This window comes from Marmota flaviventris, chromosome 9 (assembly GCF_047511675.1).
Source record: "Marmota flaviventris isolate mMarFla1 chromosome 9, mMarFla1.hap1, whole genome shotgun sequence".
Lineage (NCBI taxonomy): Eukaryota > Metazoa > Chordata > Mammalia > Rodentia > Sciuridae > Marmota > Marmota flaviventris.
In genome coordinates, this window is record NC_092506.1 from 109,583,627 (window position 1) to 109,603,315 (window position 19,689).

Here is a 19,689-nt window from a genome sequence, read left to right on the forward strand (position 1 = left end):
TTGAATTCATTTATTGGGTTCATAATTGAATAAAAGCCAAAGTTCTTACTGTGACTGAATCTCTACCTCCCCAATTCCATTCCCGTCACTGTATCCTCACTTGCTCTGTGACAATCCTAGTTCTAACTGAAAGAAATCACGCGCACTCCTGCCCCAGGGCCTTTGCACCTGGTTTTCCCTTGGCCTGATTGCCCTTGTCCCAGGTACCTGTATGGGAGCACTTTGTTGTTTTTGAGATTTCCACTCAAATGTCATCTGGTCAGTGAATCCTTCTCTGAAGACTCTACTTAAATCCCTTCTTTCTCCCACCCTTAGATCTCCATGCTCATCTTTCTTTTTCTTCAGAGGAATCATCAGATTTTGTTTCTGTTTTTACTCTTCTATATGCCAGAACAGTAACTGGCTACAGTAAAAACCTAAGCAGTGTTTGTGGAATAAATGAATGATGTATTAGGTTCATTCAAAGATGCTTTCTCCCTTTCTCTGAAATTGAACGGTGGAATGTCAGAAGTGGAAGGAACTAAGTCATTGGTCTTTGAGCAACTCTTTCATTTAACAACTGAGTGAAGAGGGGCCTAGAGAGGTCAAGGGGCTTATGAAAGGTCACACAGCACAGGGCCACGTTGTGAACTGAGGCTCTGGGATTCACTTCAGGAGGGTTTCCTGAAGCTTTGGATTCTCTGCATGACACTGCTCCTGGGGAAAGAAGGGTCTGCTCTGTGGGTGCCGGCTTCCTTGAATTCTGTTCCTGGCCCCACATGGCCTAGGGGGTGGAACTTCATCCTAAGGTCTCCAGTGCTGCTTTTCTTTCATCTCATCTGTAAGATAGTTTGGGGTCATCTTGAGGGGTGTGGGTAAAGACTGCTGTTGGCCACAGACAGGAGGACACACTTTTCTCACTAGGAAGTAAAATGAGCAAACTGTCATCGGCAAGATCAGTCCACAGGAGCTGGTGACTGAGGTCCAGGTTGATGTGAGTGTGAAGAAGTATTGGACCCTGGCCTGCACCTCAGGACCTTCTCATGTCGCTGACTAATGTTGCTATTAACATTAAGAAATGATAGCACGAAACATGTATTGTGTGCTTACTATTTACCAAATGCTACCATAAATGCTTTATTTCTATTAACTCATTTTAGTTTTTGCAACCCTTATATGAGGTCAATGCCCTACTTGAGTAACCTGAGGCACAGAGAGGTTAAGCATTCTGTTTAAAGTCACACAGCTGATATGTGGAGGAGCCAGGATTTGAACCCATTGGGTCTCTCACCAGTGCCCATCCTTCTATCCATTAGGTTAAATAATGGCACAAGATAAGAGTGCAAGGTGCATCATGAGGCAGAGGTAGGAGGCCAAGGGGGAGTGGACACTGCAGGCTGGAGTGGTCAGGATGGAGAGGTTGCTACCTAAAGGATGGAGAGGATTTGAGTAGCCGGAGAGAGGCTGTGCCCTCTTGGTCTTGCACCAAGAGGGAAGAGTGGTCCTGGTGAAGCCTGTGGCAAGGATGAGTATCATCCTATGGTACCAGCGTCTGGAGGTGAGAGACATGACCAGCTGCCAGGGAGGGCTGGGAGGGGGACCTGGCACTGGCCTGATCTCCCTTTCCCATAGAAAGAGTTTCCCAAGACAAACCAGAGTTCAAATCCCCTGTCCACTGCATCCCCTTAGCTTGATTTTGGCCAAGCGTCTTAACCTGAATCTCCGGGTCCCCAGGGGCTTGTGTCATGAGGGCTCTCTCAGTTTGGATGAGGTCCCTCCTGGGAAAGTCCCCAAGGATCTGGGCTCTGAAGTGTTTAGAGAACTTCAGAGAAGACCCTCTAAGTGGTCTCCAAGACTGTGGCTGCTCCACCTGTGAAGTGGGCTGGAATCCCCTCCTACTGGGTGCGGGAGTGTTGGGTGGGGGCAAGGGCAGTGAGGAATCTGGCCCTTTGGCTTCACCTGTGAGCACCTCCTGTCTTGTGTCCACCCGCTCCCACCCGGCTCAACCCAGGCTGGCTACTCTTGGTCTCAGCTTGGAACTGGGATGTGAGAGGTTTCTTGGGTTGTGTGACCTGGTTCTTTGGGGATGAGCTAGGGGACAGACCTAAAGCCACAGAAGGAGCCACTGATGATGTCCCTCTATTAAGTTTGCAGTCTACAAATATATTCGTTTTTCTTTTGGAGCCACAAAGATAAGGAGGCCTCAGTCATAGGGTGGCCAACCACCCCAGTGTCCAAGACCAGAAGGTTTTAGCACTGAAAGTCAGTGCTGGGGGCCCCTCGGTCTGGGCAACTGGGGGCAGTGTCCACCCTACCTGTCAGTCAGGAGGGAGAGGATGTCATGAGACTGGAGCACGCCCTCTGAGGCTGGCCTGTTGTAGCCTCCATTTGGCTTCTGACTCCCACCCGGTGATAGCAGAGGCCGGTGGAAGTCCTCACTGGTTAAAGTCTTTGGCCTCAGACAGACCAGAGTTCAGATCCCATCTGTGTACTGTTGGCTTGACTTTGGTCAAGTGTCTCAACCTGACTCTCAGGGTCCTTATTTGTAAAAGTGGGGGCTATAATAACTACATCATGGGGCTGTCTGGGGACTCCGGTGACTTAAGGCATAGAAGTGCCTGTCACATGGTAGGATTCCATGTAACAGGCTAGGCCACTGGAGCCATGACCTTTATTCCCAGTGTTGGGGACAGGATAGGCAGAAGTAGCTGCTCAGAGAGGCTGGGTTGGGGGTGAGGCCTCCCCTCTGCACCTGGCTTAGCTCCAGGGCATTTCCAGGGCTGGCAGTGGCTCTAGGAAGGGCCTGGGAAGGACCCTGGATTTTGTTGTGGGGAGGACAGGCAACTTGCTGTCATCTCTGCCTTGAAGTCTACCCTGAGGGCTTTCAATGTGTCCTTGTCCTCTTTCCCTGACTGCTTGGTCTTTCAGCAAAATAGAAAGGCATAGGATTGGAGGCCACCAAGCTTGAAGGAGAGATGGCGGAGAACCTCTCGTCTTATTTAACCTTCTCTGAGATGGGGACCTGGAGGCCCAGGGAGGCAGTGACCATCTGAGGCTCCAGCTCTGGTAAACACCCAGATCTCCCAACCTTGGGCCCAGAGCACTCCTGGTCCAGTGGCCTGGGGATCCTGTCAGCCCCAAGAGATACAGCTCATGATGGGTGCAGCTCACGACAGATCTGCTGTGTGGATTATTGGTGATACATGTTAAATTCCTGGCCAGCCACCCTCTGCCATGTTAGCCTATTTCTGGGTCCCCTTTTCCTATGGGGGGTGAGCTGTGTTCATGAGACATTGACTCCGGGTTTTTTTTTTTGTAAATTAAGTTTCTTACATCAACTCCTTTTAACCTGCACACTAAACGAAGAAGATAAATACCATTTCCAAAGACATTCTAAAATTCACAAAAGAGGTGATTTTTTTTTCATATCAGCTGTTGTTGTTGTTTTTTTCTTGATTAGCCATACCACAATTGACCTGCAAGAGCCAGGGGCATCAGCAGGTTTTAGTCACTCGTGAGTGGAGTGTTCATTAAGTGCTGGTGTGGGCAGGGACGGTTCCATCGGGAGCAGAGGACCTGAATGGGAGATTACTCTGAGCCAAATGTCTTCTTTGTCTTGTGGGTTTTCCTCTGTTGCCTGCAGACCCTCCATTTGCCTCAAACATATTTTCAATTTATCTAGCACCCTGTGTGCTAGCTACAGAGGATGACAAGATTTGCTCGTTAGGTGAAGGAGCATTCAGTTTCAGTGAGGAGATAAGCATGAAAAGCAAGAAATGCTGTCACACCGAGGGATACTTAGCAATATACCAATACTCCGGAGGGTTTCATCACAAGAGATGCTACCAGGCAGAGGAAATCCTTTTTTTTTTTTTTTCTTTTGTGGTACTGAGGATTGAGCCAAGGGGCACTTTACCACTGAGCTATATCCACAGTCCTTTAAAAACTAATTTTTAAAAAAATTTTGAGACATGTTCTTGCTAAGTTCCTGAGGCTGGCCTCAAACTTGCAATCCTCCTGCCTCAGTGTCCCGAGTTGCTGGGATTACAGGCATTATCTGGTGAGAAAATTTATTACTTGCATGAGTGACACTAATAAGAGTGATCCCTTCAAAGAAGGGAGACCAAGTTGGGGGCATGGTTGAGGAGAGATTCATGGGAGAGGGAGTCAAACCCTTGACCCTCATGACTTTGGAACTTGGGTACTACTGTTGCCATTTTTCCAGGTGGCAAAGGTCCAGGCCACACAACTTGTACTTTTTGGATGAGAATTTAGGACAATTCGCTTCTAAACTTTCCCCATTGGAAATCCTGTCTCCTGTGAGCAAGGCTTTGAAGTTGGGCTGGGATTGAAGAGACAAGGGTGTGTGTGAATAAGAACATGAGCAGTGCCCCTACTGCGTGCAGGGGCATTGAGTCTGCCAGCCAGGAGAGAAGAAGTCAGCACGCTGCAGGGCCAAGAGCCACAGCCCACACCTGGCAGGTGGAGGCCTGAGCCCCTGGATCCCGTGCATGCTGACCTCTGCTCCACGTTCTTTTCTGGGAACCTCTTCTCCCCACGTCAGCAGCCTCTGATGGCCTTGAGACAGCGGCTGGCTAGGCTGGCAACTCCCAGGAGGACCCAGTAAAGCCCAGTGATAGTGTAACAAAGAGGGCCCACCCCACCCCCGTGAACGCTCTGTCACCTGCTGTCTGTTCACTTCAATCCTGAAATAAACCAGGAAGAAAGACTGCCTCACCACCCAGCCACTGGGCCACCTGCACTCAGGGTCAGGTCCAAGCTCCCCAGGCAGGTCACACACTATTTACGGTTGTGAGTACAGCTCCTGGCATGCGGTAGGTGGTTCATAACATCCATGGCTTTTTGCGGGGGAGTCCCACCCTGTTTGTGGGCACCTGATTCCAGCACCTCTGCAGAGAGCTAGCAGCAGCCCTGGTCCTCCACCTGGAGTCTGATGGGGGTCCTTAGCCCTGTGCCTCAGCCCGAGTAGAGTCTGTTGCAACGCCTACATACATTCACAGCTATTGGGTTTGACTTGGGAGGAAATCTGGTTTCATTTGTTTGACTAGGTTCTCTGGGTTCAATTGAATTTTACATGAGAAATTAATTATGCCCTACCTTTTCTTTTCTATATAAATGTTATAGTATATAATTATATATAATATGTGACATTGTGTAAATTAATATGAGTTATATAATATAAATGCAGATCTATATTATATATAATAGCATAAAACTTAAATTTTAATCAATTTAAGTGTACAATTCAGTGGCATTAATTAGATTCACAATATTGTGCAAACACCACATAGTTATTTCCAAAACCTTTTCGTCATCCCCAATGAGTAGTCCGTGCCCACTAAGCACTCACTTCATATTCTGTCCTCCCTCAGCCCCTTGTGACTTCTAATCCACTTTCTGTCTCTGTGAATTTGACTTCTTCTAGTTGTTTCTTATCAGCGGAATCCTAACATTTCCAGGCATTTCCAGGGCTGGCAGTGGCTCTTTTGTGCCTGGCTGTTTCAGACTGATGTTTCCAGTGTTCATTGTGCTGTAGCATGTATCAGAATTCCCATCCTTTTTATGGATGAATAGTATTCCATTTTGTGTACATAGCACATTTTGTTGAGGTGTTTATCTGTCCACTTGGATTGTTTGCACCTTTTGGCTATTGTGAATAATGTTGAAGGAAGGCTGGTGCACGCTATCTGTTTGAATCCCTGTTTTCAATTCTTTAAGGTATATACCTAGGAGTGGAATTGCTGGGTTACATTCTAGGTAACTCTAGGTTTGAGTTTTTTAGGACCCACCCAGCTGTTTTCCACAGCAGCTGTACCATTTACATTCCTACCAGCACTATGCAAGGGTGCCAATTTTTCTATCCTGGTCAACTCTTTCTTCTCTTTTCTCTTCCTTCCTTCCTCCTCTCCTCTCCTCTCCTCTCCTCTCCTCTCCCCTCCCCTCCCCTTTCCTTCCTTCCTTCCTTCCTTCCGGATTGAACACAGGGCCTTATGCATACTAGCCTACATCCTCAGCCCTATTTTCTCTTTTTTGGTGATAGTCATTCTAGTAGTGCTATCTTGATGTTTTGATTTACATTTCTCTAAAGATTGATGATGGTGAGTATCTTTTGGTGTGCTTACTGCCATTTGTACCTCTTCTTGAGAGAAATGTCTACTCCTGTACTTTGCCCATTGTTAAATTGGGTTGTTGGACTTCTTGTGGTTGAGTTGTAGAAGTTCTTTATATATACATTCACATATATGATTTATTATATATATATAATATTAAATCCTTATCAGATACATGATTTGCAAATATTTTCTCCCATTCTGTAGTTATCTTTTTACTTTCTTGATAATATCCTTTGAGGCACAGAAGTTTTTAATTTTGATGAAGTTTAACATATTTTTTTCTTTTGTTGCTTATGTTTTTGGTGAGATATCTAAGAATCATTGACAAATCCAAGGTCATGAATATTTGCTCCTTATATTTTTTTCTAAGAGTGCTGTGTTTTAACTCTTATATTTGTTTATTTTTAAAATTTTATTTATTTTAAAATTTATTTATTATTCAAAATTTATTTATTATTATTTATGGGGAATAAAGCCAGGGGCACTTTATCACTGATCTGTATACCCAACCCTTTCTATTTTGAGATAGAGTCTTGCTAAGTTGTTGAGGGTCTTGCTTAGTTTCTGAGGCTGTCCTCAAATTGTAATTTTCCTGCCTCAGCCTCCTGAGTTGCTAAAATTACAAGTGTGTGTAACATCCATGGATTTTTATGGGGGAGTCCCACCCTGTTTGTGGGCAGTGATCTATTTTTTGAGTTAATAAAAAATATTTTTAGATGTTGATGGACCTTTATTTTATTCATTTATTTACATGTGGTGCTGAGAATTGAACCCCGTGCCTCACATGAGCTAGGCAAGTGCTCTACCACTGAGCTACAACCCCAGCCCCTTGAGTTAATTTTTGTATGTGATATGAAGTAGGAGTCCAACTTCATTCTTTTGCATATAAAAAATATAGTTTTTCCAATACTATATATTGAAGAGGCTATTCTTCTCGCATTAAATGGATTTACACTCTTATCAGAACCAATTGGCATTGATGTATAGGTCTATTTCTATACTCTTATTCTATTCCTTTAGTCTGTGTGTCCATCCCTATTTCAGTTACACACTGTTTTGACTACTATAGATATGTGGTAAATTTTGAAGTTGGAAATTGTGAGATTTCCAACTTTGTTCTTTCTCAAGACTGTTTTAGCTATTCAGAGTCCCTTGCAATTTCATGTGAATTTAAGCATTAGTATTCCCATTTCTGAAGGGAGAAGAAAGGTTGGAATTTTCATAGGTATTTCTTTGAATTTGTTGATTGCTTTGGGTGGTATTGATATCTTATCAATATTGTCTTTCTATCCATGAACATGGGATATTTTTCAATTTATGTAGGTCTTCTTTAATTGCAGTGATGTTTTGTAGTTTTTAATGTAAAAGTCTTTTACCTCCTTGGTTAAATTTATCCATTGATATTTTATTCTTTTAGATGCTATTGTAAATGGAATTGCTTTCTTAATTTTCTTTTCAGACTGTTTATTGCTTGTGTATAGAAATACAACTTTTTTCCCCCTGTATAATCTTAAACCTTCTAATTCTTTTGATTTTGTCTATTAATTCTAGTAGCTTTTTTGGGGGGGAATTCCTTTGAATTTCCCACATATAGGATCATGTCATCCATGAATATCAATAGTTTTATTTCTTCCTTTCCACACAATGAAGGTGAGCATTTTGTCTTATTCCTGATCTTAGGGGAAGCTTTCAGTTTTCCACCATTGAGTATGATCTTAGCTGTTGACTGCCCTTTTATTGACTGGCCACTCGTTGGGGCTGGATGTGAGGGGGATGGGGTCACCCATCTGCTTTTATTACCCAACAAATAGTTTTCTTCTGACAGAGAATCATATTTGGAGTCTTGTTCAGAGAAAATACCCTCTAATTAGAAAATATTGATTTCCTGGCAGCACTAATCACACAGTTAAAATGTCAACTGAACTAAAACCCAAACATTTGTTAAGCTCCTACTATGCTGCAGGTACTTTTATTACCTCATTTACTCCAACAATATCCCTTGGTTTCAGGCTTTTTATTATCACTACCCCCACTTTAGAGGTGAGGCAATGAATACTGAGTGGGTGAGGCGATTCACACTGCTGGTAAGTGCTCCTAAGAAGTTTGGTGTAAGCAGTAAGTTTTCTAATTTATAAGTTGACTTGTTCTCTGTCTGCTAATTCTCAAGGGGAATGGGGGGACAACTTTTCTTTGCAGGGTGCACCAGAAACTCCCTAGGGGTTGGAGAGCTAGGGTAGGCTTTCTCAAAAATACAGCCCATTCTGATAGGTCAGATCACTTCTGGAGTCTTCTGCCCACATCAGAGAATCATTGTTGCAAGGATCCACCATGACTGACAAGAGCTCTTTGCAACCATCAGGAGAGTGCAGTGGCAAAAATGTTGAGCACCACTGCAAACTACAGCTTCTTTATTTTGTGATGTTAGCCTTGCCAGTCAGCTACAGAGTTGCGGGCTGATTGCATCAGAAGGTTCCAAGAGGGAACTCTTTCTGAGGATGGGGAGCAAATGCTTTTCAGCAGAAGGAGAGATTGCTCTGCCTGGCAACTTTATTAGTCCTTTCCCCAAACCCCTGTACTGTTAACTCAGGAGTAATCAACACTCTTAGGGAGATTAACTTTATCAAGTAACTGTAACCACAGGTACCTGGATAATTCATAGCCAATGGTTAGTTTCTGCCTCAAATTTCTGGGTCACTGGAACCGTGTAAATTCCTATTCTGGACAGCATTATGAGACCCAACTAGTGGGGTCATATGCCTGTCTCTTCTCTCTTTTCACTTTAAAGTAGCTTGAGCATGAGCCTGGAAGAGAGTCCCAGTTGGAGGGAGCAATAGCCTACAGAAAAGTCCTCAGATTTTCTGAGTACTGGTGCTGGGTGCTAATCCTCAGTGTAGACAGTAAACAACAGAAGTTTCTGCTCCTGATCTCAGTGGAAGACAGTCCTGCACACAAAAGTCCAAATCAACTTCAGACAGGGGAAAGTTGCATTTATGCTATCTTGATTTTTTAAAAATTGACTTTCCTCTTTCTTTTGACCTCATTTTCTGCACTTTTTTTCCTTTCATTTTTTGAACTAAGGGGTGTAGGTAAATTTAATTCCTTGATTCTCATACTGTGTCTGGAGCAGGGTTTACTAAGCTTTCTCTGCCAATGTTGGCATTTTGGTGCCACAGTTATGTTTTCAGAATGCATTAGAGTCATCAGTTCATGAGGAGACTTCTCTGGGAAGCAGATGGCCATGGGGACAACCCATCAAGAAGTACCTCTATAGGGCTTGGGTTGTGGCTCAGTGGTAGAGCGCTTGCCCAGCATGTGTGAGGAACAATGTTCAATTCTCAACACCACATATAAATAAATAAAGATCCAATGACAATTAAAAAAAGAGAAGTACCTCTATTGAAAATCTAAGCATGCACACATAAACAAACAAAACTAAGGGGAGAGGGCTAGCTCTGTTCCCTACTCCCCCAGTAATTCTTACATAAAATTTAGCAGGTCTTTGTTGTTTTGATTCAATTTAACAAATATATGCATAATAATTTAGATAAGATGCATTTTTTCAAAGAAATCAGAATCTGCTCTGTCACTCAAAAGAAGTAAACTCCCTTCTTGCTGAATGCCGCTTCCTTCCATCATCCTTCCACCTGTCCCTGTTAACTCCCATATTTTTTTTCTGTCTTCTGGATTGAAATCTTTGAGCCCACTTTCCCTCTTTTCTCCTCCATTCTCCAGATGATAAAGTAATCATCCTTGTCCCTTTGCCCAGGACAGTCCTGGTTTGCCTGTTATGACAGTATGGTTGTTAATAGCTCCTTTTTCACTCTCTGAAGTGTCCAAGTTCAGGCAATAAATTAAATGGTCAGCCAGTCCTTAACCTATCAAAAGCCAAAAGGCTGCCCTCCTGTCCGCGTCTGGCATGACACCACTTGAGTTCAGACACCATCACACCTCCTGCTGGATTACTGCAATTGCCTTCTCTCTGGTGTCCTGACTTGTGCATCTTACTTCTAATCCATTCTGTAAATCATCGCCTAATTAATTCTCTTAAAATACAGTCCTCTGTTGCTCACACCCTGGGTCCTTGCTGCTGATGGGATCACAATTCCAACATCTTCCTCTGGTACTTCAAACTCTCACTTTCACCCAGCCTCTGCTGTGGTAGACAGTGCTCCCTGTTTGGTTTCTCAGCATGAACTCTCATTTCCACTCTAATTGGTCAATGTGCTGTCCCTGGTACCTGCCCTGTGACAGCTGCCTGTGAACATCTGCTCACGAAGGACCCTTTATCTGGGCCATCCCCACAGATGCAAATCCGTGCCTGTGTCCTTCAAGCCCAGCGTCATCTCCACCTCATAAGCACAGCGTTCTGTGACCAGCCCATCCCTCAGCACTCTCCTCCTCTGAACTCCTCGGCCTGGAGCAATTATTGTCTGCACAATTCATTTGGCATCTAATCATGTATTGCCTCATGACTTTTCATATATTGCTATCTTGAACCAGGGCAGAAAGAATTTGCTGTAATTTCACTGTTAGTTCTCATACGCCTGTCTTCTCAGTGAAGATGCACGTTCCTTGAGGACAGGAGCCGTGTCTTCTACATCTTTTTGTTCCTTATGGCACCACCAAGTGTCTCATAGGTAATAAAATAAATGCTTAATGGGTCTTCATTTAGGAATCTCAGACTGGAAAGACCCTTCTAATCACATAGTTCAATCTCTTATTTTGTGGATGAGCAAAAGAAAAAAAAATTCAAGAGACTTGCTCAGAGACCTAGCTAATGCAAATGGCTGAGCCAGACTTCAAATGCAGATGTTGTTATTCTCAGTCAGGGCTACTTTCCAGATACTAAACTAGCTAGCTACTGACTGTGTGTTGATTTCATTTGGAAAATGGATTGCATTCATTTGGCACTTTTTTTTTAAATTGTGGTAGTGGGGATTGAACCCAGGGCCTCATGCATGCTAGGCAAGTGCTCTACCACTGAGTTCTATCTCCAGCCAAGTGGATTGCATTCATTTCAAGGATAAGTAGACATTTAGAAAATATAGGGAAAGAAGTTAAGCAAACCAGTTTGGGTGTAGTGGCACATGCCTATAATCCCAATAACTTGGGAGGCTAAGGTAGGAGGATCACAAGTTTGAGGCCAGCCTGGACAATTCAGCAACTTAGTAAGACTTGTTCTCAAAATAGAAAAAAATGAAGAGGAAGAAGAAGGAGGAGGAGGAGAAGGAGAAGAAAAAATGACTAGAGATGTAGCTCAGTGGTAAGGCATCTCTGGGTTTAATATCCAATTTGGTTTCAGTACAAAATAAATAAATAAAAGAAGATGAGCCAACCAGGAGTGCAGTAGGACTTCTACAAACTCTTAGAAGTAGAAACTTGTTTGATAAAATTTGGGGGGAACAGCAATTAGACCAAGACAATTTCTGTATAAGAGAGTTGTGGAGAGGGATGGGTCAGGGATGCCCATCAATGCCAGGATTTTGGATTTAAGCAGATGTTTGTCCCAGGGCAGCCACATGCCTGCACCTTAGATGAAAGTCCCATCCCTTGACTCCACTGTCCAGAAGTTGTAGTGGGGTGTGTGGTGGGAATGGGTGGGGGCCAGGGTAGCCAGCTCAGGTGGGCTAAGACAGGGCATGGGAAACGCCTGCTCAGAGGCAGCTTTGGGCTATAACAAAACCTGACTTCAGTGGTATTGAAAAGCGTCACTGGTAATGTGGTTACATACAGCCTTCAACTTTAATAAGGTGTTGCAAAACTCCGAAAGTACATATAACCAAAAACACATTTCACTGGAAGCTTGATCTTGAGTCCTGTTCTATTGCTCCTGTGTGGAGTTTTGGTGCTGTCAATAGAGCTGTTAAAACACAATGGAAAGTGGTAATTGTGCATTATATGGCTTTTGTTTTCCATTATGAAATATTGACATCCGAAAAGACAGTGGGATTATTGTGGGCAGGAGCTGCCAGGGGGAGGCTGGAGACAGGGAGGGGGAGCTGCTAAGGGCAGAGGGTGGCAGAGCAGGAATCTGTCTTCTATTCCAGGAGGTCTCTGAGTCTTGCTTTTTCTAACCAGGAACCTGGGAAATTCATGCAATTAACTGACATGAAGAGGCTCTGTTTGATCATCAGGATTTTGAGAAGACTGTGTGGTCCAGTATGGAGGTGCCTGGGGAAGTGGGGTGTATCTGTAGACACCTTGGGGAGATGAGGACAAATGCAGTCAGGAATCATTTCCCAAGAAAATCTGGGCCAGTGTCCATCCCCAGGGATGCATAAAAGATGTCCTTTAACCTGATGCTGGGGATCCTGGCCATTCTGGGGAAGGTGGAGACTTGTAAAAGTGCCCTCTGCCTAGGGCACCTTGTTCCTCCCAAGTAATAAGACAATAAAATAATAATAGCTTGCCTTTATTGAGTGCCATGTGGCAGGTGCTTTAAGTATGTTTTCTTACTTGATTCTTCTAAACCTGGGAGGAAGTGTCAGCCCATTTTCTGGATGGGGGACTGAGGCTGCATGGAGGACTCTGCGGTGTCTGCCAAGCCTCCAGCCTCTTCGTGTCTCCGAGAGCCGTGGGAGGGAAGGACATGTGGGAAGCACAGAGGAAGCCACGGCCAGACAGATTGAGGAGGTTTGGTTTCACTTATTTGGAAGAAGTAAGTGGGAGGGGCTGCAGGAAGGTGTTGGGGGGCTGTGTATGTGGCGGGGAAGATTGCCCTCAGGTAATCTGATGTCAGTCCTGGGTCATCGGGACAGCCCCCTGCCTCTGCACAGGTGAACCACTTGGTGAGATGGGACCTTTAGGGTAACTTCTGTCCGCCTTGCAGCACTACGGGTCTGCCATTGGGTTTGAGGGACAGCCTGTCTTTCTAGATAGATTACATTTGGTTTGCTCAGAAGGCATTTATGGCTTTATAAAGCTCTTAAATTGGCTCTTTTCCCCCCTCAAAACATTTCTTCAAGCTTACAAGGCCAGTTTTAGAATAGCAATTACCAGCTCCAATATCCCCCAGCAAACTCATGCTGTGCTGTTGTATATAAACTGCTTGGGACATTTGTAATGCTGCCACACGGTGTATCTGCGGGCGGAAAGCCCCCGTTTCTACCAAGGAATGCTGCAGAGGCCCTTTCTCAGCCCTAATTTATGGGCCACATAAAACTCTGTGAAGTTGCCCTGCATCTTTCTGAGGCAAAGTTGAGGTTTTTTACTGTTTCAAGCTGCTAATTTTTTTCCATTTAAAGCCAGCCTTCTGTCCGTGCCAGTGTGCATGTGTGCATACAAGTTGGCCACTTTAATTTATGTGCCTCCTTCTCTCTCTGTAATGCTTATAACTTACAAATGTGTGCATAATATACCGGCAGTTCCTCCTTGTTATAAGAGGCTTGGCTGCTTTGTGCTGTGGCCGTGATAACCTGGACCCCCCACCTTGCTGCTCCACTGTTCAACCCAGGGAGGTAGCCCCAGGGCAGGGACATGGTCCTAGGATCTGTGTGAACTGAGGCCCAGTGTCCTCACCCATAAGACAAGGGGCTTAAGAGAGGCAGCAGCGTGGGGTGCAAAGTATCAGAGGATCAGAGCAGGGGATTAGGGTTTAGGGCTGGAATGGAGCACATTCCACGCGTGCTATCACCCGCAAACCGTGTAGTCCTTCTTAGCCTCAGTTTACCCATTTGTGAGATGGGGTAGGATTATGAATTTCTCACCAGAGTGTTGAGAGTTTCACGTATGCTAATGACTGCGAAGGCCCTTCATGAGCTGAGGCAATATCCAAGGGCTGGCTGGAAGCTATTCCAAGCTCTCAACTGCTGGCAGCACCCCTAGGAGAGAGAACAGCCAAGAGCAATGTGATGTCTCAGGGCTTTCCAAAGTCAAATCTAAATGCCTGTGCATGAGCCGGGCCTCCCTGGTCTCTGCTGAGCACTGAGCCCAGAGCTGTTGTGTAACACAGGGCTGAGGCAGAGCTCTGGCAAGTGGCTCTTGCTTTTCCACCAGGGCCCTCTGGGCCCAGAGATTTCTGATCCTTTGAGGAGAGCACATTGACACCCCCTTCCTCACTCCAGGCCAGCTCCTGCCCCTATCCTTTCTTGGGAACAATAATCCTGTCTTGATCTTTGCTGGTACTTCTTATTTAGGGGAAAACACAAGCTGGTCTTTCCAGGGTCTCCTGAGAACCTAGATGATGTTAGTGGGTTGTGAGGATTCATAAGCAGGGAGGTTTGTAGCTCCCAGTTCCTCTGTCCACACAGATGAGTGTTCACCACACAGTGGGGAATTTGGCCCTCCTACCCTCCAGGTGGGGCTTGCATTGGCTGACAGAAGGGGACATTCGGCTCCTCTTGGGGCTTGGTGAGCCCCTCAGTGTAGAGGACCTCAATCCCACTCTTGCTTCAATGTCCCTGAGGCCCTGTCCTTACTCTTGTACTCCTTGCTGCTGGAACACTCCCCACTTGGATACTTAGCCACTAATGCAAAAACAGATTCATCCAACACATTTCCTGTGAAGGGAAAGATGCTGTCATTTATTGAGCATCTATGATACGCCAGATAGCTGCCAAGGTGCAGGTAATTAAATTCTCACCAAACCCCACAAGTCATCATCACTAACCTGCATTCAGCATTCCCCATGAACCACACAACTGTTCTGAGCTCCTTATGTGAATTCAGTCCTCACCACACTCCTATAGAGGACAGGAGCTTGTGAGATGGACAAGGGTAATGACCTTGCCCAACATCAACAGCTAGTAATTTGGAAAGATGGGATTAGCACCCAGGAAATCAGGTTATGAGACTGGACTCTTAATCACCACATAGGAAGTGTTGCTTCTTCAAAGAAGGTATTTTATTATCACCCTGTTTTAATTTTACCCCACCTATATTTACATTTGGCTATTAAACTGGATATTCAAAGGGTTTAAGTAACTTCTCCAATAACATAACCAGGAAGAAGCAGAGCCAGAACTCTGTTGTTGTTGTTTATTTGTTTGTACTGAGGATTGAGTTCAGAGGGGTTCTCTGCCACTGAGCTAGATCCCCAGTCTTTTTATTTTTTATTTTGAGACAAAGTCTTCTTAAGTTGTTGAGACTGATCTTGAACTTGTGATCCTCCTGCCTTAACCTCCCAGGTTGCTGGGATTACAGACATGTGAGCCAGAATTTGAACCCATGTTTCTCTGCCCAGAAGCTCCACTCTGTCTTTCCATTCTGTCTTTCCACTATGCCTGTTTTCTTTTGCTTACTAGTTTAAGACATATGATTTTCCTACCTGCAATATTTTGCATTTTTTCCTAATATTTTAGGAAAGTGAGAGCTATTATATAACTATAACTTTTAAAGAAGTTGAGGATGGTTTGGAAGTGGGAGGGCTAGGAAACAGGAGAAAGGGGAAGGACTTTGCAATGAGGGTAGAAGTGAAGTCTTAGGCTGTTTTGGGCTGCTGTAACAGAATACCTAAGTCTGTGTAATTTATGAAGAATAGAGATTTACTTCTTTAGTTCCTAGAGGCTGGGAAGTCTGAGTTAAGGGACCTGCATCTTGTAAGGGCCTTCTTGCGCATCATCCCATGGTGGAAAGTGGAAGAGCAAGAGAGCATGGGGGATGGAAAGGGAAGAAGAGAGAAGAACTTGTTCTTTTATTAAGAACCCAATCCTGTGATAATTGCCTTAATTCATTCACTCATGATTTAATCACCTCTTAAAGGTTGCAACCCCTGACAGTGTTGCTTTGAGAATTAAGTTTCCAACACATGAACTTTGTGAGACACACTCAACTATAGCAGGTGGTAAGGTCCAGGTTAGGGTAGACAGAATGAAAAAAAAAAAAAAAAAAAAGGTTCTCAGTGACTGTACAGGTATTGGAAGTCTGGTTTAGGGTGGGACCAGCCCAGAGACTCAGTGGATTAATGTAACATTCATGAAAATGAGAAAGTCTAGTGGACATGGGTTTCATTTTTACAATGTTGAGCTCAAGGTGCTGGCAGCTGATACTGATGCCGGATACTTTCTCCAGCCTCCAAAATTGATTCTAGGTAACAGGGTTCTCAAAGCATTTGAATCATTGCCTCTTTGAGAGGATAAAAGAATGATAAATTCTCCCAAGGAAATAAAAACTACAAGCACAATTTCCTGCCAGTGTCCCTGCTATAGAATCCCTAACTCACAGGGGCTCCAGGTTCAGAATGCTGGGTTTAAGGCCTCTTTCCAAGTTGAGAGCTTCTAGACTCCCTGTTGTCCTCCTCCCTGGGACCATAGCTCTGGGGAGGGCCTGAGGCAGGGCCTGAGCAGAGAAGACCAGCTTCTATGTAGTCCACCTTCTTCCCCTGAACTCTAGAGCATGAGTGGTGGAAAGCATCCCATCATGGGGTCTCCCCAACCTTTGCTGAGAGGCTCATTTTGCACTTCTAACCAGGCTCTTGGATGAGGGAGGAATTGTCGCTGTCAGGGACAGTACTGATGTTCAGAGGCAGTGCAGGGGAGGAGGGAGATCTGAGAGTCATTGAAGTCACACCTGAGTCAAACCCTGCTACAAATTTTTCAGTGACCTTGGGTAAGCTTCCTCACTTCTCTGAGCCTGAATTTCCTCATCAGTAGAACTAAGAGAGGTGTTAGGTCCAATAATGTCCAAGGTCTCATCCATATTATTTTTCCATGATTCTATACATTGTTATAGAACTGCAGCTTGCCTATAATGGATATAGGGAACAAAGTCCTGATCACTGGGGAGGATTAAAAAGATACCCCTGCTTCTTCAGTGGGCTTTACTACTTTGTGAAAAGAACTTCGTAAGAGTACGTGGTATGAAGGTATGAAGAAGGTGCTTCATTGAGATTGCTGGATTTTTACTGAGTTCTGTGGATACTTAAATATAATTTAAATGGACCAAAATGAACTCACATTAAAAATTCAGTTTCTCAGTCTCACTAGTCTTGTTTCACATGTTCAGTGGCCACGTGTGCCATCACTGCAGAAAGTGCTACTCTGAATGTCCCAGCTGGGCCCCCTGCCTGTCTGAGGGGGAGAGTAGGTATTCAGAGTATTCAAGTGGTAACACCTGAGGACAACTTGGTTCTTTGTAGTTCATTACGTCTGAGATGGGAAGGGGCTGGCATTGTTCAATTCATTACAGCCATGGTGAAGTTCAGATTCATTGAATGACTGCCCAGGCATGGGGGCAGGTAAGAAGCAATCCCAGAGAGAGCTTCTAGTGCCTCCTGACTGCCCACACAGGTCTCCAGAACCTTCCCGCCAGATTCTTGAAGTCAAGTGGACGTCTTTCTTTCTTAACCTCCACTTTTTGGGGGACCAGAGAAGCCTGTTCTCCTGCCCCAGAGATGCCTGAGTGAGAGGCTCTACCCTGGTCTTTCTTAAAGTCTTATATTGCCTGTCAGAGCTCCACTGAGGTCTCAGCTGGGAGGGTCTCAATGCTGGGGACTTCCTAATAACACATGGCTGTGCCTCAGACCCCCTTCCCTGCCCCAAATCAGGGATGAAGGAGTACAGGCCATGGTTTTGACAGGGTGCAGTAGACATTAGCTGAGAGTCTTCAAGGGGAGGGCATACATCCCTTGGGGTCCTGGGTTGCAGCTGCCTATGCAGAACTAGTGAGTCTCCTGGTGATCTTAGGGCGGGTCATCTCTGCTCCCTCTCCACCCTGCTCTTCTCACAAACACAGCCATCTCTGGGGCCCAGGGGCAGGAGTGCTGATTGAAGGTCCCTAGGAAATCTGGCTGTTACATCCTTACAAACCACATCAATAGCACATTCCTTGGACTGGCAGGACCAATGGAGGGCCCTCCAGGAAAGCAGCTGGTTTCTTGTGTAGTCTGCTAAGGCAGGTCTTTGGAAGAGGGAAGCAGGGGAAAGACTGAGCCTCCCTGGACTCTGTCTCCCGACACCATGGTCAGGACTTAGGCCTGGCAGCCCATTCTCTTGGCACTTGTTGGGGCAATCATGCCTGGCCAGAAAAGAGATGAACGGTGAGATAAGGGGCCCAGAGTAGAGTCCTCATGTGGAGGAGGTCCACCAACATTTCTAATGGCAGTTTTTTCTCCAGAGAGAACAAAGAATTCCACGTCTGGAGTCCACCAGCTCTTTTGACAGAAGATCAGAAAGGTAAAAGTGGGGATAGGAGTGCCTATAACACTGTACCCCACCAACCAGCATTTCAGCCATAGGTTCCCTTTTGGTTTGGAGCACCCTAGGGGTAAGAAAGATGGGGAGTGTGGGCCCATGATTTCTGCCTCACAAATCTGCTTTCTGATTCTCCTTCAATATCTTCTATGGTGGTCTGGTAATTTGAATGCTTAACCAAGCTTTCCTTTAGTACCAGAGAGTTTGGGGGACAGGCTTTCTGTTGTAGCAAATTTGTCAGTGCAGTTTCACTTCTGTCTCCCAGTCCCTTGAGTCTCTTTGACACATGTCAGGGGTCTGCTCTGAGATCACCGTTAGTCCTCACCCTGTAGATCAGACACAGGTACCCATTCCTCTCTTTTTGGTTCCTTTGTAGATTCTCCTCCCTCACCTGTCTCCTCCTCCTTTTTTCTTTCTCTTTCTCCTTGTCAAAGTCCCCACCCCATGCCCTCATCCCAGTCCCAAGTGGCATTTGATTGCACTTGGGCTCAGCTGAGCAGCCCAGCTCCGTCCAACCCTCATTAGGGACTCACAGAGCATTTCCAAAGCAGCAATCATAGTCTCTAGACTGCTCTAAAAAGGCTAAAGAGTTTCGGGCAGTGTAGAAAGCAGGCTGCACCTGACTTGGTCTGCGAAACATTCCTCTGTTCTCACTGTCACCCTGGTCCCGCTGCCCCTGCCAGTCCTGCACATTCATTCAGAACAAACTAAATTTACAATCCAACCAATTCAAGAAGTTAAATCGGTTATTGCAAAAGAAAACAATGTGGCATATTCTACTCTCCCAGATCAGATTTGGGGATCCTTGGCTGTCTAAGATTTCCTGGGCCCCTCCTGGCTACTCTATGGACTGAATAAGACAGAAGTAACATCCAGCTATGGAATGAACCCTGGCTTGAGACCAGACAACCTGAGTTTCATGCTCAATACCAGCACCCCTGGCTGTGAGAGCCTGAGCAGGTGGCTCAGCTCTTCTGTGACTCAAACTTCCCATCTATAAAACAACGCTAGTGACTTCTTAGGGCTGTGTGTGCTGAGAGCACTTTATACGGCCATACAGTGTACATCAGACCTGGCTGCTGGTTTCCTGTCTCTGACATGGTAACTGGGGCAGGGGCCAGAGCACCCCACTGCCAAGGTATTTTGTTCTCTACTGTCATAGCTGTTAGTCACATGAGGACATCAGGAAAGGTATGAATGGATATTCCCTTTCAAGGACTGGAGGCAGGGGGAAGGACAGAAAGGACCAGGCTGCTTGCTCTTCTCCTTGCTCCCCTTATTCTGGGCCTCCTCCAGCTGCCCCATCTCACCAAAGAGCAGCAAAATCACAAGTTGCTGGAGATAAGAACCTGGGCCTCATCCTTGACTTTGACTTCTCATTTCCACGTAGCCCAATTGTGTCTTATTCAAATGGACCTACAATATAAGGTAAATCTGATTGATGTTGA

At 45.2% G+C, this 19,689-nt stretch overlaps 1 protein-coding gene across 3 annotated transcripts in view; it reads left to right on the forward strand.

Annotated features, from left to right (window-relative positions):
- Pknox2 (PBX/knotted 1 homeobox 2) overlaps positions 1-19,689 on the forward strand; it is a 266,622-nt gene that overhangs the window by 14,743 nt on the left and 232,190 nt on the right. Inside the window, exon 2 of one of the 3 annotated variants that reach the window (XM_071617193.1) lies at positions 12,192-12,280. The exons of the other annotated variants lie outside the window; for them this stretch is intronic. The gene's annotated coding sequence lies outside the window, so the exon portion shown is untranslated. The remainder of the gene's footprint in view (positions 1-12,191; positions 12,281-19,689) is intronic. 3 annotated transcript variants of the gene reach the window in all.